Source organism: Priapulus caudatus, unplaced genomic scaffold (assembly GCF_000485595.1).
Source record: "Priapulus caudatus unplaced genomic scaffold, Priapulus_caudatus-5.0.1 Scaffold1576, whole genome shotgun sequence".
NCBI classification, from domain to species: domain Eukaryota; kingdom Metazoa; phylum Priapulida; class Priapulimorpha; order Priapulimorphida; family Priapulidae; genus Priapulus; species Priapulus caudatus.
Window position 1 is genome coordinate 79,241 of NW_014578637.1, and position 17,198 is coordinate 96,438.

The window sequence follows — 17,198 nt, forward strand, 5'->3', positions numbered from 1 at the left end:
TGGTGTGCGAGTGTGCGTGCGTTGCGTCGCCGTTGGCAGTGCGTGTGTAGTGATATAGCGAGCGTGCTGGTGGGTTTAAGGCATCGGTGTGTGGCATGAAATGCACACATATTGTAAGGTTAGCACGTAAAATACGTGCCATCGGTCGTGATATTTCTGGTTACGTGATATACCCTTTCTCTAAATTGAGGTTAGATTAAAATTGCCTAATTCTTCACGGTGGATTTCGCATTGCCTTAATTTTTAGCTTCATCTGACCCAGCAGATTGCTAAGCTTTGCTAGAATCGCATGATCGTGCGTGCGTGGCTAGTGCGTGCGGGTGCGTCAACAGTTGGGCACAAATCTTAACGCTCGACGTACGCGATTCGAAAGTCGGGACGGTGGCGGGGGTAATCCGAAAAACGAGTTGCGGAATGTTCGGAAGCTGGGCGGGTCAAGGGTCAAAGGTCAAGAGGTGTTAAAGAAGAACATTTCCTTCCTTAATTTAATAGGTATAGGAGAAATGCAGAATTGCGGCACAAATCTAAACGCTCGACCTAGGCTCAGTGATAGTCGGTTGTATAGCATCACGGTAGGAAAAGCCATCACTTTGCCGAAATTTGGAGGTCAAAGCGTCAATGGGGCACGGGCAGATTTTAGACATTTTCTGAGGACATGGCTCTGACGGAGTGATTATAGAACATATATTAAGAATATACAGAACAAGTGACCTACCACTTTTTATGGCTTACTTTGAAAGGACCATGAATACTTTGCTTTCCACTGACGTGCGAAGAAGTAAGAGTTCTTAACCTTATGACCCTCAAGAAGAGGGTTAAACATGGATTTGTTGACTGTTAACAAAGGACTGAACTGCTTTTGCCTATTAGAGCCCCTTCCACGCCGGCCCTTCCTCCTTCCTCCACCCCCCTCCACCCTACCCTTCCCCCACCACCACCACTACGCTTCGCGCTGGACGCATATCCATGATAACGTTAAATATAGCGAAGTCATTAAAAGCTACATAGCCCTATATCTTTATTTACTGTACTACCGGTATAGCAAAGCCTATCAACACGGGTGGGTAGGGCGCACTTTTTGATTCGGTTGGCCAGTTGAGTTTATCAGATGAATAGCCAGCTACAGTACACGTCAGTTGAGCACTGTCGCTCTGCGGCACTTGTTGATATGATACATGGTATAAATGAAAGATTTTTGTCGCCAGGAAATGGCCTCAAATGCATTCCAGAGCCACTAAACCCCTAAAGCTTTGCTTTATATCCCACTTTCATTCCTCACTATACTGCTTGCTATCATACTATACTACTACTTGCAATTTATTCCTGGTAATATGATGAAATAGGATTCGTGCTTGCTCTTCTAATCTGATTTGGTGTCATTATGTTCATTCTGAGTTTCTCAGTTCGGTTTCGAACAATTAGTCATTACCGTTGTCCGTACCTGATCGGTGATCCCTTGTCTTACAACGTTGGTACACACGTTGCTGTTGTTTTACAGGTGCGGCAGGCAGAAGTACCCTCTGTGAGTGACGAAAGGTTGAAGGAGAGCAGAGACACACTGCTGAGATATCAAGACATGACAGCCCCAGGCGTTACATGTACTTGGCTGTGTGGGAGAGAGAGGCCAAGGGTTAGCGGAGTCTGGAGACATGATACTAAGATATCCAGACCATGACAGCAGAGTTACAGGCTACGTGGCTGTGTGTGTGGTCGTGAGAGAGAGGCCAGGCCGTTAGCGCGTGGGAGTAGACACCGATGATGGAATGCAGCAGTAACTTCACCTGTGCCGCTGGCGTTAAGGATTCCTTTTGTCATTGGTATACTGGAGGCTGCCTGCTGAACAGCTTCGGGTGCGCACGGGGAGACGATGGCCGCTCCGCGCAGCAGGAGCTCAGAGCAAAGAACTTTGCTGCTGGAAGAGAGAAAGACTGCGCTGCAAGTCGAGAAGTACGCACACTAGCGAACAATCGAACAAACGTCGCCTACAGCAGGCAAACACTAAATGCTTAATCACACGCTCAGATGATGGTTCCAGGAGTGGACAGCGCTGGCCTTGCTGGTGAAGCCCTCTAACATGCAGCTTTGTGTGTATAAGCCATAATAGGAAAGTCCCGCTAACCATATTTGAAGATCAGATAAGAGGGGTGATAATTGCCCTATATATAAGTTACGATAGTTCTAGTGTAGGTTTATGGTCTATATTTCTCTTCACTAACATCGTACTATAATTCACAGGTGCGTTTCTGTTTACAGAAACATTTACAAATATGATTGTGGTCATTTGGGATATTTAGCAATGTTTGTGTTAATGCAAAAACAACGCACGAGTGTTTACATTAATCATGTACTTTCCTTAGCGCGCCGCGGCCATTTTATACCCCCTTTTTCTATTACCTAAATAACACAGCTGGACTTTCCGATATCACTTATTGCTTTCAGGAACAAGAGTGAGCAGACGACCGGGATGCTGCGAGACTCGCAGATGAAGATGCGACAGGTCGGGGAGCGCGCGCAGCAAGCAGCGGTGTCGTTCGCCACGGTGACGAGGGAGTCAAGCTTGATGGCGCTTTCGATGGCGGGTGCCACGTACGAATGCAGCATCCGCAGCCACGAGGAAACGCTTGCCTCGTACGTATCGCCTGCTTCACGCAGGCAGGCGACGTCCTGTGTGACGGGACCGCATGATGTGACCGTGTCTCATGCCCCAGCGTCACGCTCCCACATCACGCGCTCTTCCCACGGCCGCGTCACGCTCACACATCCCTCGAATCACGTGGTCCAAGCAGCACACGTGCACGCGCTCTTCCCACGCCCACATCATGACGCGGCACCATGTGCCATGCCTGTATCCTACATGCGCCACATCGTGCCCATATCGCACGTATCATGGCACGATGTTTTGTTGTTATATTAAGACAGGCTGTAAGAATGCGTGCGATTCCGTTATTCGATGTTGCCAGCTGGATAGAGCCCAGGTTAATGCAGAATGTAAACAGGTGGTGCAACAGATCCTACTGCCCAGATGACGAAAGCTTGCAGGTACACACACACGCATGGATGTTCATGCACGAACGCACCGCGCTTTGGACACCTTGAACTCCGCCCGCAAACAACATGCCATACCACTGCGCGTATGAATGCATGCCACACCACACAGTCGCACGCCACGCAACGCACGATTACCACACACGGACACGCAGCACACAGACACAGACACAGACACAAGGCACACGCAGACACCACACACACCTTACATGTACGCATGCACGACGCAGCGCTACACCACACACACACCTACACGTACGCACGCACGCACCGTGCTACAACACACACACACACCTACACGTACGCAGGGCACTCCGGTACACACACACACCTACACGTACGCACGCCACGCCCACGTGTACACACATTATAAAAACTGCACACGCACGCACGCACGCACGCACACATTTGCTGCGGTATTATGTTGCGTATGCATGTGCAGTTATCGCTTCTATGAATTCCTGCTCGTCTCCTCACTCATTATTATGTGTCGTTACAGCATGACTTTGATCAGCACATGGCAGAGCTTGAGGATTGGCTGTCACTCGATAAACCTACCACCAAGTGTACTAGCCGCACTGCCTGCGACGCCACCACAAGCTCTGCATCCCCTGGGTAGGTCATACGAATCCTCTTCCACACACCGCAGCAGCTTTCGTGCTACTGGCGCCGTCTATGTCTATAGCTGCGTTTCGGCAATTTCAACTTCTGTGCTCGCGTGAACAACCAAACAGTATTGATGTTTGAATTCGTTTATCTCAATTATTATTTTTAATTCACGTTAAATTCACGTGACGCACCTGGTTGTGGCTGACATCGCCACGCCAGTCAACGAAGCGTCTCCGTGCGGCAAGCGTGCGCGTACGTTGAATGCTGTGCGGCGTTGCTGTATGTAACAGGATAACATGCTGCCGGCTTGCCCCCTGCCTCGACCGCCTGCCCACCAGCCACCAGCCGCGGTCTACTACGCTACCAGCGCAGGCGTGTTCTCCTCCAGTCAGCAGCCATCGCTTGCACAGGTAACCGCTGACCGTCGATACGTTGATCGTTAGCGTGTTCACCAAACTGGTTGAAACTAGTTTATCACGAATAAATGTCCTGCATTCAGTTCAATCACTCTTTTCGTTTTTTACTTGATTTTAATTACTCTCCAATACTGATAACAACAGCAGGAGCTGTATGTATTTTGTATAGTACGTAACTGATATATATATATACTTATATCAGGAGTGTATCAATAGGAGCTGAGAAGACTAAAAACCGCGCAAAATTCAACATTTAGTAGCCTAGTCTACCGATTGATTTATTTGTGTTACCTCGATAACTTGAGCTCAAGTCTTGCCATTAATCATTAAACTTATCCGTGGTTCTAATCGTTGCGTCTCACAAAAATGACAAATCGGGAGTATATCGCGTCCAAACGTACAATGTGTTTTGAAAGTGTATATCCATTTTAAACAACTGGTGCAACCGAAACAGAAGGGCAATGGCGTTTGGAAGCCCTCTATCGCTTAGCAATGCAAAACATAGCAAACAAACTTAGCGAGTTTGCTAGCGGATTCTCAGAAAAGTTTAAACACGACTTGTTGTTATTATAGGCCATGTCGAATGACAGTATTACATGTTAATGAACAATTTTTTTTAAGAAAAATAAAAATGGATAAAAATACTTAAACATGTGAAATTTTTTATTTCTAATGTAAATAGCTATCAATAACACCAAGTCCGTGTTTAACTTTCCGAAATCCCTTAGCAACCTCGCTAGTTGTTTGCCTATGTTTTGCATTGCTAAGCCGACTAGAGGGCTTTCAAAAGCATGCCCTTATGTTTCGTTCACCAGATTGTTTAAAATTGGGATATAAACTTTCAAAAACCACATTGTCGTTTGGCGACCGATAATCTCCCGATTGTCATTATTTTTGTGAGACCAACGATTAGACATGGATAAAGTTTAATGATGTAAGGCAAGGACTTGAGCTTAGTTTATTCCGAGGTAAACCACAATAAATCATAGGCTAGACTTAAGCGCAAGACACACTGCAGCGACAGCGACCGACCGTAACGACAAACGGACAAAGTCGCGGCGACTGGCGCAGCCCACACTGCAGCCGACAACGGACGACCCGTTAACGACAAAGCTTCACCGCACTCACCACCAGTGCTACTCATGAGCAAACGGCAAAAAACTCCTGCTGCTGCTTTGAAATTAAATGCCCTGTAAGAACGCTCTATTATAACGAGAATATAATAAAAGTAATATATACGCCAGCATATTATACGAACGGCTAAAAACAATAATCATGGTCTGATGGCCTGACTGTACCTTGCACGTTTCGTTAGCATGGCAGTTCGCGGGCCCCACTGCTTCTCGGACAGGCGCTGCGAGTTTTAGCGCTGGCATGTCTACTTCCTGGCTAGCATTGGTTGTATAATTTTATGACGTAAATGGCCGATGTCACGTGCCGATTGTGAAACTGGCTGTGATTGGCCATTTTGTAAAGTGTCCGCGGCGAAAGCGCTGGGAATAGAACACGTTTCTAAATATTTTTGTCGTCTGAGGTTGCCGCGAGTCGTCTCGCGTCAGGGTGCAATGGCTCATAGGAAACAATAGTTTCTAATTTTCTGCAAAAGTCGCTTTGTCGTTACGGTCGGCGGTTGTTCGCTGCAGTTGTGGCTTGGCCGGTAAGGGCTACTAAATGTTGAAAATTTTGCCCGGTTTTAGTCTGGTCTCACTCCTATTGCATACACTCCTGATTATATATACATATTCAATATTGTAGAGCTGATAACCTCGTCAAAAGGCTGTGTCTGTATCATGTAGAGACACTGCCAGCGGCTTCACAAAAACGTTGGTTACATCAAGTGTATTGTTCGTTCATCTTAGATGCGAAATAAATCGTTTATTCCGATCCAAAAGCTTCTAGATGAATCATTCGACTGTTTTGTCTATCATCGGGCGGGGGGGGGGGAATTCAGTCTAGCCATTCCTCTATGAGGTTTTTGATTTCTGCGCGATCACGAAATAAACGAAATTTTTGGCTTTTCCAGATTGGCGCCAAGGTGCGCACGCACAACACGAGATAGGTGGAGCTACGGCTGCACGTAGCTCAACCACAGAATAGTGAGAAGCCACGACTGCACGCTGCTCAACCACAGGTACGCTGTGCACCAGGTTGCGCAACGCACAAACAGGAAGATAGGTGAGCCACGGCTTGTGCACGCACAACAGCGAAGCATAGTGAAGCCCACCGGCATGCACGTGCTCAACCACAGATAGGTGGAGCCACGGCTGCGCCTATTCGATCAGAGGATTGTGGAGCAGCAAGCGTGAATATGCGACCACAGACAGTGGGGGGCGCCACTAGTGGGAAGGCCCAGGCGAAACCAAAGAATAACTTTGAGAAGCTGATGCTACGGTTACAGAAGAGTTTCCCTCAGCAGTCAAAGTAAGTAGTGCATCGGGTGATGTGATGGTTACACAAACATGCCGCTAGCGATGTAAAGGGCTTATGTCGGGCTTGCGAGCCGACTCGACTGGAAAAGCAACTGGATTTTCGAGCAACTGCCAAGCGATCGCAGCGACTAGTTTGCGTCCAGTTGCGCCACTGTTCGATTTCCGAGCAAACTAGTGGCGGCCAGGCGCGGCAGTCGCGTCGCAGTCGACCGACCTAAGCACTGCAAATGCAGCTGATGCAGCCAGTTGCTTCCAGTCGAGTCGGCTCGCAAGCCCGACATAAGCCCCCCTTAATGCGCACAAGGGTGTTTAAGCCTAGTAATTTTTTGGCTTTAGTAATTGGTCAGAGAAGGGGGTAGTGTGAATCATAGGGAAAGTGGGAGTGAGCAAGGGATAGACAGCAGAAGGGTGGAAACAGAGAGAGGCGGAAGAGCATAGATGTGAAGAGGGAGGGAAGGCGAGATAGGGAAGGAAAGGGGAGACAGAAGACGCAGGCCGGCGCCACAGCGATGATACGAGAGTAAGAGTTGCGTTGCGTGAAGTGCCGTGCGTGCGTGCGTGCGCTGCGCGTGCGTCTGCGTACATTCGTGCGTGCGTTAACGAGAGAGAGCGACCTGCTGACATGCGCATACTCTCTGCTCAGGTCTGCACTGACGAAGCTGATTAAAGGAGGTAAGGACGAGCGTGGCGGAACACTGTCTGGCATGCCATCGACACGATCGTCGACAAGATCCGAGAGAAGGTTGCAAAGCAGGTAATCGCCCTTCTCTTCATCTATCAGTCCATCCATCCTACCATCCATTCATCCGTCCTACCATCCATCCATCAATCAATCAATCAATCAATCAATCAATTAATCAATCAATCAATCAGTCAATCTATCCATCCATCCATCCATCTAGCACATACATCCATCCATCCATCCATCTAGCACATACATCTATCCATCCATCCATCCATCCAGCATCATCCAATCAATCAATCAATCAGTAATCCATCCATTCCATCCATCCCATAACCATCCATCCAATCAATCAATCAATCAATCAATCCACCCATCCATCCATCCATCGATCAATCAATCCATCCACCCCATCCATCCATTAGCACATACATCCATCCACCCATTCATCCATCCATCAATCAATCAATCCATCCACCCATCCATCCATCTAGCACATACATCGCTGTGTTTTCCTACTTTTCACTCAGTTTCTATCCTTTGCCTTCTGTAGACAGAGATGCAGCGTCAGTCACCTGCGTGGAATGTGCCACCAAAAAGAATCTCCAAAAGTCACAGTTCACCGAGCAGGAGGATGAGGAGCCGTGTGTGATTTGTCACGAGGAGATTAAGATTTCCCCTTCTCTGAAGCTAAAGTGTGGTCACAAGTATCACACTGAGGTGAGCAGAGCTGTGGGTTACATAATATTAACATATATGTAACATATATATATATAGGGTTTCATATATGTAAACATGAGCATGCGTGATGCATACGTGTGTGTATACGTTGATATATTTAACTGTAATATATTGATTTATTGATTTATTTGACTACATATTTGGCTGTGTAGGCATGCTTCTTGTGTGTGTGTGTGTGTGTGTGCGCGTGCGTGCGTGCGTGCGTGCGTGCCGTGCGTGCGTGTGCGTGCGCGTGCGTGCGTGCGTGCGTAGATTTATATATGTAGTTGAACAGAAGTTGCTGTAATATGCAGCAGAACCTGGCCACCATCATCAGTGCTCATTATGTTTCTCTTGTGCCTGCAGTGCATCAAGCGATGGTTGAAGAAGCAGAGCACATGCCCCACATGCAGAGTCCACGCTCTCATCCCTGATGAATTCCCCGAGCTTAGTCGCAGCTAACTAACGCGTGCGTCGGTTCGGCAAATAGATCTCCTCGAGTGTTTGGTTTTGAATGGTTAGTAGATTGCCTAAACGCAATAAAGCCAGTGAACGTTCCGTTGAAGAACACGTTCTGTTAAGGAACACGTTCTGTTAAAGAACATGTTGCGTTAAATAACAGGTTGTGTTAAAGAACACGTTCTGTTGAAGAACATGTTGCATTAAAGAACACGTTCCGTTGAAGAACACGTTCTGTTAAAGAACACGATCTGTTGAAGAACACGATCTGTTGAAGAACACGTTCTGTTAAAGAACACCTTATTATAGCTTTATGAACCATGTTATACTCGTAAACAGAATATTATAACTGTGCACGCCATGTTATAATCCACTATATAGTTCTATTCCAAATTGGAAGTTTTTAGTTAATAGTTTTTCGTAGTTTTCCGTTTGATTTTATGATCGTAGTAATTAGAAAGAAATAACGCGAATCCTGTATTTTGTTTATATATTATGTTGCCCTTTTAAATGTGGTAGCATACGCATTTAAACCTTATATGTTCGCAGTTTGAAAATCATCTTATGTGGATTATTTATAATCCTAGTGATGTAGTTTGAAATCAGATCGGTCTTCACATCACAATCAAATCACATCTTGTCAGATTGGGTTTTCACTCGCATAAATTAATGACGATGTTGTTGAAACATGGCGCTGCATTTGCGCTTTCTTACGAGTGACGCATGGATGATATTTTACAGGCTGATGTTAACGGTAGTATCTGGTGATTTCCCATGATGATGCAGATATTAATCCTGGATGGATCTTTACGTCACAATCTTCATTACACAATTTATTTTTGTGATTGGCAATTTAAAATTGGATTTCAATTAATGTAGATTCATTTGGCTAGAGTGTAAAAGTAGTGGGCGAGACAGCTCTACAGTATTGAAGCGTGGTTGCCTGCGATCATATATGTCATCAATAGATGTTTACTACGGATCGTGATGTGTGATCGTGAACTGGAGATTCCTTACCTTGGCCTGAGTTTATTTTATAAAAAATCTATTGCGGAGGTCATCGGGAGTTTAAAACCAACTCCTGATCATATTTTTTTTACATGTAATTAAAGATTTTTGATTAAAAATTTAAGCGTAGGACTTACGCGTTTGCATTTTTTATGTACTATTGCATTATTTTTATATTGGAAAATTAAAAATATTTCTACGAATGTATAAATGAAGGAAGTAGAATAATGGCATTTTAGGGTAAAATGTAGTGCGTGCTTGCGTGCGTGCGTGCGTGCGTGCGTGCGTGCTTGCGTGCGTGCTTGCGTGCGTGCGTGCGTGCGTGCGTGCGTCTATAACGTTAAGAAAATCGGGGGAAATCATTCCATTACCTGTCTTACACCGTCAGTTTCACGTCTGTCTGGGTATATTTGTCTTTTGGTAGTTTCTCATCGTCATCTCCCTACAATCTCTTCTCGCTCTCTCTCCGCCTCTGTCTTTCTTATCTCGTCTTTCTTCCTCCCCCCTCCTCCGCCTGCCCTCTCTATCTCTCCCCTTTCTCGCTCGCTCTCTCCGCCTCTGTCTTTCTTACCTCGTCTTTCTTCACCCTCTATATATATATATACAGGGACCGCGGAACGATGTTTGAAGTGGGGGTGTTCAATTTGTTACGATCCAGTAGAGCGATTTTGTGATAGCGCCGGTGCTAGGGGTGGGTACGGGAAGGGGTTGTCCCATCCCGCGCGAAGCGCGGAATTATAAGCTCTAATAATAAATAAATAAATTTATCGGTTGCCTCATCATCCGTCGGGCGCGCCCGAAATCGTGGTGAGTGTGTTACTCATCATGACTTTTGCGATTGCTGGGAGAACGTTAGCGGTCGCAACTCCTGCTAATGAGGCTCCTTATAAGCGCTAGCACTAATTACAACGGGGGAAGTAATAATCAGTGCCGAAATGCCGGTACAGCGATGTTTAAACGCGTTTCCACGAATTCCACTTCCATGTGGTTTTATTTATTCCGGGGCACTGGCGGATCCGGGATTTCAATGAGGGGGTGAGTAATAGGCGGGGGTATAGGGGTTCTCCTCAGCAAATTTTGAAAATGTAGATCGCAGGAGATGGTATTTGAGGTACTTTTGAGCTTCATTCTGATTTACAGCACAGCCTTCATTCTGCAACCTGCTTTACCACTCAATTACATAATTTTATATTAATTTAACCCATGCATCAGGACCAGGTAGAGTTTTGTACAGCCACGCGACCATTATACTTAGTAATAATTAATTAGTATAATATACCAACACACAAGCCTATATTATGTGTAAACATATTGTTACTCTAGCGGAGGGGGGAGGGGCAGCCACCCAATCCACCACCCCTCTTAATCCGCCACTGCGGGGGTATAGCTTTGAAGTGTTTGTTGTGAACTTTGCACATAAGACATCAAAACAGGAAGATGTGTGTGTGAACGACCCATGTTCTTAACTTCCTTCTTAAATCAAAATTCATCAGAATACTGTATAAAACTTTAGCCCCATAGCTGACGACACCATTATACAGGAGGGATCTCTTCAAAGACACGGAGGCAGTCGGTTTTTGCTACGAGACGAGTGGTGTACGGCGTGTATCGTCGGAGAGTTGCTACTTGGAGCGTGTGTCGCCCCGTGTCGCCGTAGCGAGAGAACGAGAGGTGTACGGCTAGTGTCGTCGGGGAGACGGTGTAACTGTTGCTATGTAGAGCGTGTGTCGCCGTAGCGAGAGGACGAGAGGTGTACGGCGTGTGTCGTCGGGGAGACGGTGTTGCTATGTAGAGCTTGTGTCGCCGTAGCGAGAGGACGAGTTGGGTACGGCTAGTGTCGTCGGGGAGACGGTGTTGCTATGTAGAGCGTCTGTCGCCGTAGCGTGAGGACGAGTGGTGTACGACGTGTGACGTCGGGGAAACAGTGTTGCTATGTAGAGCGTGTGTCGCGTAGCGATGGGAGACTATCTATGTCTAGACTATGGGACTGGCTATTCCGTCATAGGGAGCGAAACCCTGACAACTTGGCCCATTTAGACGTGTTTTTGTACGTTTTTTACTCTGCTATTCTTCTGCCTCAGCATACTTTGCCTTTACCTCATCTACAGCTTGCTTATCTGCTGCAGCATGTGAAACACCACTACACACACTGCTCTCACTATTAATTTCCTCCCTCTCTCGAGTTGCTGCGCACAGCATTCAGGTTATCAGTTATCAGTTATCAGACTGCTACGCTAAACATTCTAGAGCCCTTAGAGAGGCTAAGCCTATTATCTTCATTTTCGGCTTGCATAACTACATTGCGATATCTAATCTGAATTCAGAGTGCTTCCAGCTTGCTTATCACAGATTTACACTTGCATAATTCATACGTAACCTTTTTTCTCAGTAACCCGGATGATCCTGATCCTACCTACATTACACAGCTCTCGAGTCAGTTTATCGATTCTGGCTATACACTGCCTCTGTTTATTCAATGCAATATTTTGCTTTTTTGCTCGCTTCTGCAACCTTCTCTCCTGTTCGCTTCCTGTTTTCTTTCTTCCACGAAGAAATTCTACTGAATGTGCTCCAGAATAGTAGACATACGTAATTAGTATAATAATAGATAGCACAGTGTTTCTTGTACAGCTGGGACTAGCCTAACCTACGGTCCCTACCCCTACCCCTAATTATTGTAATACCGATAGCTATGACAGAAGTTAGATCATAGCAATAGGTTCAAATAGTTGTGTAATTATTCAAATACTGTATCTTCCTACTAGATTTTTTAAATAATTATAATAATGGATATATAATAAATATAATAAAATCATAATATTAATGGCTATGTATAGTGCATAGCTATGCTATTGGCTGCCAGCCATGCATGCAAGCAATTGGGTGGCTTTCCTGATAATGGCGAACATCAAGCTGATAATAAACTATTATATATATATATATATATGTTAACAGCAAGGTCGACCTTGAGCAGCATAGCAGCCATGTGGTTGCAATGGTTCGCCCCACAAGTATGAAGTGATTTACAACACGGGGTATTATAAGGAATTATATGTTATAGAATAATAATCAGTCACGTGACGAATCCTCGCAGCTCTCTCTCTCTCTCTCTCTCTCTCTCTCTCTCTCTCTCTCTCTCTCTCTCTCTCTTCTCTCTCTCTCTCTCTCTCTTCTCCCTCTCTGCTCTCTCTCGGCTCTCCTCTCTCTCTCTCTCTCTCTCTCTCCTCTCTCTCTCTCTCCCTCTCTCTCTCTCTCTCTCTCTTCTCTCTCTTCTCTCTCTCTCTCTCTCGCCTCTCTCTTCTCTCTCTCTCTCTCTTCTCTCTTACGCTCTCTCTCTCTCTCTCTCTCTCTCGTCTCTCTCTCTCTCTCTTCTCTCTCTCTGTCTCTTCTCTCTCTTCTCCTCTCTCTCTCTCTCTCTCTCTCTCTCTCTCTCTCTCTCTCCCTCTCTCTCTCTCTCTCTCTCTCTCTTTCTCGCACATCTTCGATTTACCCGAATCGTCTTTGATACAATGCACCCAGCATTATCATGACTCAGTACACACGCATTATCATACAACGAAACACCGGCTCATGAGTGCACAAATGAATCACCAAATCCAGAAAATTTCACATAAACTAACCGCGCTTTATTGTATACTTTCCTACCACGCATAGCCCCGCGTATAATATAGCCTATGCGCGATACCGCGCGTGTATATTTTGACTCTAATTAAACTAACCGCGCTTTATTAAACTCAACACTCACGTGTCTATGATTGGTAGAATTTATAGAAATGTCACTCAACTCGTTCGCGAGACATCAGAGCAAGTATACTTTTCTACCACCCATAGCCCCGCGTATAGCCAGCTATATACAACATGCATCAGCATGCGCGATACCGCGCGCACATATTTTCGAATTAATTCCGCGCGTTATTAAACTCAACACTCAGAAAGATTACAGCATAAAGCTTAAGATTACAGAATTATCGCATGCGGGTGCGAATATTTTCGCCGCGAAATTCGCATGGCGTGTCCCCCTCCTAGACATGTGTAGGATTTCCAGAAATCCTTCGTTTGCGAGATGTGAGAGCAAGTATACTATCCTACCGCGTAATAGCGCAATGCGGAAGGTGTGTGTGTGTGTGTGTGTGTGTGTGTGTGTGTGTGTGTGCGTGCGTGTGTGTGTGTGTGTGTGTGTGTGTGTGTGTGCGTGCGTGCGTGTGCGTGCGCGTGCGTGCGTGTGGAAGGTGGGGGTGATCGACGGTATACAATGCGCCAGTGTGCGCAATACTGCCGCGAAGATATTTTTATTGTCGAAAAATTAATATGGTTATTATTTTACCCGCCATCTATCAACAAGATTTCAGCGCTAAAATGTGTCTTCTTAATAAAAATGCAATGTCTACAAATCAAATAATATATTGTATATGTACGAGTAAATGAAATACATAACCTTGTTGGGGCGTTGCTTATAAATTGTCAGCTGTTCTTTCAGTGCTTCGTACTTTCTGGCGGTGTTGTACAGTGTTTGTAAATTGCAGCGCCATTGTTCGACAGTCACGTTTACTTTCTGATGTAAAGTTGCCCTTGTTACATTTATTCTCTTGTCAACTAATCTATTGTATCTCCCTTTGCATTTCGGTTACTTTACTCGCTCATTTACGCATGTAGGCCTATCACTAACTGCTCTGGCTTATTTCGATTCAGCGTGTTCTATGTGTAATGCGGTTGTTACTTACGGCAATGTCGCTTCTACACAAACCTAATTTCTGCTTTACGATCACCATCTTTCATTAGCTGGTTTATTGAAGTAATGTATTGAGATTGGGATGTGAGATATGCACCTACTGGCTACTGCTGACCGGCTCCTCACGTTTTTAAGCATATAGCATCGACCGAATATCGTTGCCTTTGAGAGATAACGCGCTAAGATTCCCGCTCCAGTATACCCTATAAATGAGAATAGGACCATGTAAAAGGCATGGTGTAGCCGCTAAAGTGAAATATTGAGATCAGGATTTGGTATTACGTACCAGCTACTTGCCGGTTCCCCTTTTTTATGCACATAAGATCGACTGAAGTTCATTAATTGTCTTTGAGTAGTAATGCGCTGAGATGACCGTACTGGCAAACACTATACAGTAGTGTATATGACTATCTGTAAAGTAGGGCATTACGTCCCAAGCGATACTAACACCGACCAACACAGTAGATTGGTAAATATGATACTATTTGACTGCCTGGAATCCCTAAGTTGGCAAAGCAGGACACATTAGCAGTACCTATCTAATCGCTTTTCGTCGACGGTCGCTTTAAGTCAAGATGCTTCTGCTGACGTAGACGTGGTAGACTCGGATATTAGCTGTTAGTTTTACCCGTGTGTACAAAGTATTTATCATACAGGCCTAGTATTATAGGCTTATACTATGCTCGCTCTCTCTCTCTCTCTTAAATGGTTAGTTTCCCATTTTGCATACACGAACTTGCTTCGCATAGTAACTGCTTTCTTTATGCTTATCATTTGCTGCTTTCTCACACACACGCACGCACGCACACAAATACACCACCCCACAAGCATATGCACTATACTTCTCTTGGTAATTGTTTATTATTGACGGTAGACATTGATATTATGAATCATAATACGGCAATGCGTTTTATTAGATCAGTGTTCAAACGTACGGTTATTTACAAAAGGTTACAAAGAGTTTTCATGGCCACATTTTAGGTAGATTCAAAACACACAAAAATCACAAACATAACACAGTCCGGTTGTATACCTTAAAGGTTTGAAGACTTTCTCAATTAATTCCTAGTCCAGCTTCCACTTTGGAAAGAAACTGTAACCATTGAGTTGCATTCGTAGGTATTCCGCACTGCTCCAGTTCACATGCGTGCAGTGTGCTCGCTTGTTGTTCACAGAGCCAAGCTGATCTTACATGTAAGTCTGACAGTTCGAGATGAACTTTCTGCTTACATCTCTACGACATCGCCATAGAGTTATTATGCATTGCCATGTGTGATTATAGGGTGTTTTCAGAGCTAACTCTTCACTTACACAACTTCACATGTTACATTTAAACGATTTTTTCTTTCGTATTTTTCTTCTTCGTTTTCTCTCCCGTGTGGGTTCTCATGTGTGCCTTCCGATTACACAGCTGGGAGAAGGTAGCATCACAGCAATCACACTTATACGGTTTCTCTCCCGTGTGAGTTCTCATATGTGTCTTGATTACGCCGTATGTGAGGAAGGCAGCATACATCAGCGTTGCACTTGATATGGTTTCTCTCCCGTGGTGAGTTCTGCATGTGTGATCTTCACTTCAGCCCAGGCAGGAGAGAGGTAGGCATCAAGCAGATGGCGGCCCTTATTCGCGTTTCTCTCCCATGTGAGTTGCTAATGTGTTTCTTCACACTACTTCAGACATGAGAAGGCAGCATACATAGATATTATATATGGGTTTCTCTCCGTCCGGTGTGAGTTGTGCATGATGTATCTTAGAGGGCAGCGATGTTGCAGAGGGCAGCATCACATAGAATCGGCATTTTATGGTTTTCGCGTGTTGAGTTTCAGGTGTGTTTACTAAAGCAATTGGGAGATAGGTAGCCTCACATCGACTGCGGGCATTATAGCGGTTTCTCTCCTGTGTGAGTTCTCATGTGTCTCTTCACACTACTCAGACATGAGCAGGCAGATCAACGCGTTAACTGTATATTGGTTGTCTCTCGCTGTGTGAGTTCTCATATGTCTCGTTCAGAGAGCAACGCGCTGTTGAGAGGCGCTCACTCCACACGCTGCATTTATTGTGTTTCTCTCCGTGTGAGGTTCTCAATGTGTTTCTTGAGTAGTACCGCGATTGTGCGAAAGGTAGGCATCAACGGGGCCGTTTGAGCGGTTTTCTCTCCGTATGATTTTCATGTGTCCTTCGCCACTACTCAGACGGATAAGGCAGCATCAGCACAGTTCGCAGCTGCATATTGGATTTTTTCTCCGGATTAATTCTCCGTATCCTCGGGCTTCAGAGAAAGCTGGCCACGTACTGGTTAAGGCTACGTCAGCTGTTTACCGGGTGTCTGCTAAAGTTTCGTCAGCTGTGTTTTTGGATTGCGTAGACTGCCTTGTCGTCTTGTAGAAATTCACGTCGTATATTAAGGACGAGCAGATTTAGAGACAAAAAAAAAAAAAAATAAATGTTTATTGTTGAGTCAAAGAATATGCACAAGAGTTTTGTTTTATTGTTGATTCTTTGTTATTAGGTAGTTCTTTCATGCTTCAAATGGGACACCTGGTTTCCGCCAGAAGTTGCCTAAGTTTGCATATTAAATGGCCCGCCATTTCAAATTTTGAGGGTTTAAGTTATGTCTATACGAATATTCATCTTTTCAGTTTCAGTAAGCTGTATTAGAAGGTTAGATAGATATATGACGCCAATGAAACTAAGAATATTGTAGAAGCTCACATGATTGCTCATGAATAACTAGGTCGAGGTCAGATGTCGAAATTAGTCAAAATTGAATTTTTTAACCAAGAGCATAATCAAGAACTACGCTAGCATAACAGATCAACGAATGGAAACAAGCTGATGCAAATTGTTTGACTCAACGTGCATTTTTCTGAATATTGTATCTATATAAAGTAAGCTATTGCGAGATTTTCAGTGTTTTTCTCCTTTTCATGGATACCTACATTATTGCTTGCGTGACAGCATTGTCTAGAGTCCAGTAAAATGGTCTTGGATAACTTTGTATCTCACCAATGCATGGCAGCGATTAGCAATTTTGATTCCGTCTTTCTGTTTCCGCTGTGCTGCGAAACATCTAAGAGTGATAATTTTTGCCATCTAGACA

The 17,198-nt window shown here is 44.9% G+C and overlaps 1 long non-coding RNA gene across 1 annotated transcript; it reads left to right on the forward strand.

Annotated features, from left to right (window-relative positions):
- The first annotated feature begins 6,286 nt into the window (after window positions 1-6,286).
- Window positions 6,287-9,525, forward strand: LOC106817045. The gene is made up of 5 exons (XR_001394985.1): window positions 6,287-6,491; window positions 7,143-7,253; window positions 7,735-7,901; window positions 8,268-8,472; window positions 8,524-9,525. It is a non-coding gene; the product is annotated as an uncharacterized LOC106817045 (long non-coding RNA).
- The last annotated feature ends 7,673 nt before the right edge of the window (window positions 9,526-17,198 follow it).